Genomic DNA, 6,859 nt, shown 5'->3' with positions numbered 1-6,859 from the left:
AAGTCGGGAGAGGGATCTCTCCTTGTCAATATCAGGAAAATATAGTTAATAAAGCTTGAGATGACTGATTTAAAGACTAATTTTAGGCTAGGTATATGCTCAGAGGAGTTTGATTGAATTTTATGGTTGATTGCTGGATCAGATTGTTATAGACATTTTTGTGCCTTGCATCACTGAGCATGAAATGTCAATAATCAAGGGATCCAAAGTCCCTAAACATGTTGTTCCTACCCCTAGAGGAACAAGGCCAGCAAACCACAGCACTTAACACAAGTTCTCCACCTGAAAACACTCAAAAACAAGGCAATTATGGATCATGTCAACTGCTCCACTGAGCATCTGCGCTGAATGTCAACTGCTCCACTGTCTACCTGCGTTGAATGTCAACTGCAAAGAGGGCTACCTGCGCTGGGCGAGTTTGGACATGTGGCAGAGTCATTCCTCAAGGTGTCAATGCCCAGGAAGCTTCCAAAATGACACTTGGATCAGGGAATTCGACTGGTGATGAGTAAGAGGTTCCAAATCTCCAAGTGGAAGCAAGAACCTCCAAGTGGACTCAAGAACTGAAGTGGGAGAGGACACTAGTCAGCTTCATGCCAGCCTCAAGCTGACTCATCCTTTCTCCAAAAATCCTATATATAGATCTCTTTCATGAGGTCTAGGGGGGCTGGAATTTAGTATTTGCAAAGAATTGCTGTTGGTTTGTGGCTAGAAATATTGGGTGTGTTATGCTTTGAAAGGAGCTGAAGAAGGAAGTCCATTCTGCTGGGAAGGAGATGCTGGGTTGGAGCCCTATGGGTTGTATCTCTTCCTGAACACTGTTACTTTCAATAAAGCTATCTTGATTCTTTCCTATATGCTGGTGTATTTTGTGTAATTGCATTAGTATATTTGATTTACTTCTAATCCTGAATCATTTATGAATATGTATATTTGCCTTTGTATTGTGTTCTTCTCTTGTTGCAAGTAGTTGCTCTCTTGTCACAGGTAGCTGTTCTCTTGTGATCTCGTGGGATTCAAGTAGCTGTTCTTTTGATCGAGCGAGGAGGAAAGTAGCTGTGGACACACAAAGAGAAGAGGATCTAGTTCGAGGGACAACCGGAAGATAATGGTAAGTCTGCCGATCTCCTCTCTTTCATATTTCATAAAGGAAGAAGTCATGATAGCTGTATTCGTTTGTTGCTAAGGTGCTGTCACACCTTAGGTGGATAGGATCGTCCTAAATAGGCATTTTTCCCCACAACAAATTGGCGACTCCACTAGGGAAGAACTTGTTTATTCATTTCATTTGTGTTTCCGTCATTTGTTTACTTCATAGACTTGACAGCAACTCTTGAACTGCATCTTTCCCGGATGCAAAGTAAAAGTTGCTGCTTTGATCCAGTATGTTGGACTTGTCTATGATTTGAACTAGATCCACAAATGATTTGATTGATCCTTGTGATAGCCTTTAGTACCCTATCAAAGCATCCCTCTGTTTATACCTTGCTTGTGTTTCTGATTTGGCCTGAAACAGTGTATTTTTTAGCATTTTGTGACCCAGAAACCAAGAGAAACGAGAGTTTCTCTTTTCATTGCAGGCACTGTGAAGGCAGTCTGCATTTCAACGCAGGTCCCGAAGGGGCTACCTGCGCTGAATGTCAAACTGACAGTGTTGTACCTGCGCTGAACCAGTTTTGCCTTGTGCAGCTGGGGTTCTCTGCTGTCTTTTGCCCTGTTTTGATCTCTGTTTTTGCAGCCTTTAACCAACATAGGTACCAGTCTGATAACCCCTTTTCTTTGCTTGAATTCCACCTCATTTTTGTACGAAAAGACTGTAAGTGTTTTTATGTGTTTGTAGTGTCATTTACAGTTTTCCTTCGCATGAGTAAAGTAATCATCCTATAGCCCTTGATTCAGATCTGATTGATTGATTGATTGTGATCTTAGGAGAGAGTTCATTGGCTATTTGCAGTTTGATTATACATTTGCTTTTGCTTATTGGTTTGAGTTTTTCACTTTTGAATGTCAAAACAAGTATTAATTTCGAAAATCACAAAGTGATTGTAATCTCTTCTACCCTTGTTGATTTTGGAAAAAGTAAACTTGTTTGTTTCAGTCATTTAAAAGCAAATTCAAAATTGTACAAAAAGCTTTCTTTGTAGGCATTTATACTAAGAAAGTTGAAAACAAACACCTGCATTGTGCATTTTGCATTTGATAGTTTGCATGTTGGATTTAGGGAAAGTGCATTAGAGTGTGTTGATTGCTCTTTGAGAAAAGATAGTCGCTCTCTTTTCCCTTAGTAGCTAGGATTTTCAAAGTTGAAAGATAATAAAGCTTGCTTATCATCTTAGACTGCATTTAGGAAGTTGTATCATACATCTCGTGGTGAACCTTGAAAGGCAAACTTTAAAAAGATCAACCTAAAATAAACTGAATGAACCTAACAACGCTTTGTAACATAACGCACAACATAGAGGTCTAGGCTAGAGACGTGTTCCGGCGTCGTTAAGCCTAGTGACTGTCGATCTCTAAGAAGGTGGGTGATTCCTCCTGAGAGATGGTAGCGCTAGTACGGATTTTTTCTCCCATGTACCGTCGCGTATATATTGGGAGACCCCTATAGGCATATATCCTTTATCCTTAGGAAGCCGTGTCGGCCGCCCTACTGATCGCAATGCAGTGAACACAGAATTCACGAAGATCGACCACCCGTACCGTAAAAAGTATTCTGTGGTTTTGCGAAAAGTTTGGCACACCCTCTGCCTAGATCTCCAGAGCAGTTTCTTTTGGCCTTTTTCAGACTCTATAACAGAAAAAGTCCATCCGAGCATTTGTCACTTCGGGCTCGTTAAAACATCGAAGGAGACTAGAGTCATCTTTAGCTTTTTCTCGACTCTTTAAAACTGAAAAAGCAAGTTGTGTCTAAAGCGTCGTTAACAATTTATTTTAAACGGAACAATCACCCTTTATTCCTGTGTTGATCTTCGAAGTTAGTCTACCTTCATCACAAAGTTCTTGTAGAATCGCTAGGAAATCTTTTGGATAGACTAAATATGTCTGAACAACCGTCGACATCCAGGACTGTGTCATCCGACATAGCAGCGGCAGAGCCTCCTGCTGCTACTCCAACGATGTTCGCTGGTATACCATCTGTCCCGGCAAATTGTCAACAACAAGCTGGAGTCCAATCAGAGACTGTTTCGACGACATGGTTAGTTCCTATTTCTTCATCCGGATTATCATCTGGTATTTCTTATGTTGAAACTCAACAACTTGATCCAATGTGTCTTCAAAGGCCAATCTACCCTTTAAGCACTGGATTGCCACCATATGGAGGGCAGTATGCTTTTTCATTGCTCCCCCCGGAGAACAACCATATGGGAGTTTACAACAAAGTTCAGGTCAAACTGGAATTACATCCAGCGGATGGGTACCAATACTGCCTCAGCGACCAAGGGTTGCATATTCAATGCAACCAGTCCACCCTGTGTCGAATGTTGCCACTATACCTGGTATGTTGATTGCGTCGCAAGTACAAGCGCTACCTGTTGTATGTCAACCCCAAGTTTCTCAGGTTGCCATACAACAGCCTCTTGTCTCGACAACTCAATCACAACCTCCGGTTAGTGCCTCCTTATCTGGAGCGACTCAAGCTCAAACAAGTACTATGACTCCTCATCTTGGTCAATCATCCAGTATTGGACGACAGCAAATGGTCCAACAACCGGAGCTGGTTCAAACTCAACAACCGCAATTCCAGCAATCATATCAAGGACCCGAGCAACAAGTCTTTGTAAGTAATGGGCAACCGTATAATAACGGTTATGCCCATCAAACTTGTCAAAGTTGCCAGCATCAAATACATTATGCTGGTATGCAAAGACCCACTGCTCAGGCGATTCCATCTTATCCTGGGTATGCTCCGCCTAACCTGAATCAACAGTTGCCCTTTGTAGCAACTCTAGAATTACCAGATCTAAACCGGCTGACGAATGATCCAATTGCTTATGCCCCTTGGTGGCCAGCGATTCCACATAAACTTCCATCGGACATTCCTAAATTCAATGGAAATCCAGGTGAAGACCCATCGAATCACGTCATGACTTTTCATCTGTGGTGTTCGTCGAACACCCTGAACGATGATTCGATAAGGCTTCGCCTTTTTCAGAGGACATTGACGGGTCCAGCGGCTAAATGGTATATTGAATTACCTAGAGCCTCTTTCGACAATTTCAGTTCCCTAGCCACGACTTTCTTAACCCATTTTCAATTATCGATAAGGTATGAAACTGGAACGGAAATCTTAACCAACTTCAAGCAGACGACGGCCACACATATATCCGATCATATACATGAGTGGCGTCGTCGTCGCAGGATGGTAAAGACTTACGTTCCAGATCAGCTGTTAGCTGAATAGTTTATAAAGTCGTTACTTCCTGCTATAACGGAAGATGTGGCAAAGGGGGGAGTCGTAACGGAAGAGCAAGTCATTGCTCGTGCGCAATTTCTGGACTTGGTCTATACTCAGTCTGGCACGCTCTACGACAAAATACCTGACGCCCCTAGACCGGAATTCTCAATTCCTCCTCCTCCTAAATCAAACAATGACTCTCATGCCATCGATGGCGTGATTGGCATGACATACACGAAATCGACAAAGGCTATATCTAAAAAGGCCCGTAAGATTTCTGGTCAAAATGAAAATGAGGAACTTCTTGCCTCGGAAGTAAGTGCCGTGTCGGACGACAAGGGTAAACAACTGAAGCAACCAGGGGGCAAGAAGAAAAAGAAAGGGAGAAAAAGGAAACCCCCTGCGGGGTGTCATATATGTGATGAGGATCATTGGACGAGAGATTGTCCACATATAGCTGAAGTTAAGAAACTCTTTAGGAGTTCAAAAACCCCAGCAGTATTGACTGATCCGTTTCCAAGCCCGGGAACCAAACTGGTTGCTAATCAAAATGCTTCCCGATCCCAAGTGCTTATGTTGTCTACCTCAAAGCAGCAGAATGACACTTTGACAAGGAATAAAGATTACGGGAATCCACAGCTGTCGAATAACAAGGCTAATGAACAACCTAGTAGTTTGACGACAACTTTGACCGAAGCTGTGCCACCCATCATTCCTGAACCAATGATAAAGTCGCCAAAGGGAGTAGTACACAAATCGACATTTAATCCTCGTGCCAAAGTAGCACAGAATTATAATATAGTAGAGGACCTGGCCCAATCGCCGTCCGCTATGTCGACACTTGAGGTACCGCAAAATTGTCCCTCCCAAGAGCACGCTTTATTATCAGCAATAGGTGGGATTGGCCCAATGGATTCCAATCTTGTGGCCTTTGATCATAAAGGATATGACCCTAAGTTACCAGCTCAACTAGCTTTCCTTATTCAAGTGAAAGCCCTCAACAAAACTGTTCATCGAACAATTATTGATGAGGGGGCATCTACATGTCTTATGTCGGTGAGTTGCTGGAAAAATTTAGGCTCACCACCCTTGTCGAAATCGTCAACGATGTTAAAAGCATTTGATGGACGATCATACACTCCATACGGGATTTTAAGTAACTTGCAAGTTGAACTGGGGGGCAAAACAGTAGAAGTTGATGTTGAAGTAATTGATGGAAACCTCGATTACAACATCCTACTGGGAAGGCCCTGGATATATGCCATGGCTGCAGTTGTGTCGACCTACTTCAGGAAGATTGCATTTCCCTTTCAAGGAGGAATTACAGTCGTCGACCAACAAACTTTCCTCCCCGACAGTTCACAAGTTACGGGAAGCATTCCAATGATCCATGGAAGCAATCATTCGCTTCAAAATATTGGAGTAGGTCTCCTAAAAGACCCTGCCTTAATGGGTACTTTTGCCCTACCGCCTACAAGTAATTTGGCGGAAGTGGCCACAGTGGAAACCTACAATATGAAATCTTCTATATCTAATGGATTCGGAAGATTCCTAAACATTTTGTCAGTGTGGATCATCGCCCTAATAGAAATACTGTAAATACAGTGAGCTCCGAGGACGGTTCTAATCTCGTGTCAACCTCGTTAAAAAATGAAACAAGGAGTCATGAGGATAGTTCTTTTACTATGTCAACCTCATTAAAAAATGAAACAATCTCCTTTCCAAATCTCAAAGGAAAACCTTCATTCCAACCACCAAGTTGAATGCAATGAAGCTTGGGGGGCATGCACCTCGATTTGTGTTATTATGCTGGGGGCATGCAAACTTATATCGAGCAGTTTTAGCATAAAGTTCATGCTCGTTAAAAAATAAACGCAAGATCCGAGCAGTTTTAACGCGGTCTTCATGCCCGTTAAAAAATAAATAAAAGCAGTGAGCAATGTTTCCTCCAGAGTTTAAGCTCATTTTTAAATAAAAAATGAACCTATCCCGGTAAATAACCGCTGTGATCGTAAATTTATCAGCCATAAAAGCCTTGGTCGTGTTTGCACCTGCCACCTCCACTTTCATTTGGCCGATCGTTCACCTCCATATGATTGTTTACCCATTTTGAGGAATAGCTGCGAAGAGTGATTTCACCTAGCCATCCTGGTGACACTGCTGTGATTGGAAAATTCCAACCTGTACCTGGAATCAGTTGCTATCCCTGTTTATCACTCGTTCCTCAAAAGACGAGTCTTCTTTAAGCTCTTTTCATCTGACTCGTAAAATATGAAAAGATTGCCGAGTTTTGGCCTTCCAGCTCGTTAAAGGACCGGAAGAGCTATCCCTCCTCTAGATTTTAATCTTTTTGGACCTGAGGGATTATTGCACAAAAAGATCGAGCGCTTGTTTTGTTCGGCTCATTAAAGTTATCGAAAACTCATCCCTTCTGTATTGTTTTATACTTTTTCAGACTTAAGG

The sequence above is a fragment of the Pinus tabuliformis genome, chromosome 4_2 (genome assembly GCF_031772625.1).
Source record: "Pinus tabuliformis cultivar Carrire ecotype Pingquan chromosome 4_2, CPIR1, whole genome shotgun sequence".
In the NCBI taxonomy this organism is placed as follows: domain Eukaryota; kingdom Viridiplantae; phylum Streptophyta; class Pinopsida; order Pinales; family Pinaceae; genus Pinus; species Pinus tabuliformis.
The sequence above is the reverse complement of the archived record's forward strand: the minus strand, read 5'-3'. Positions refer to the sequence as shown.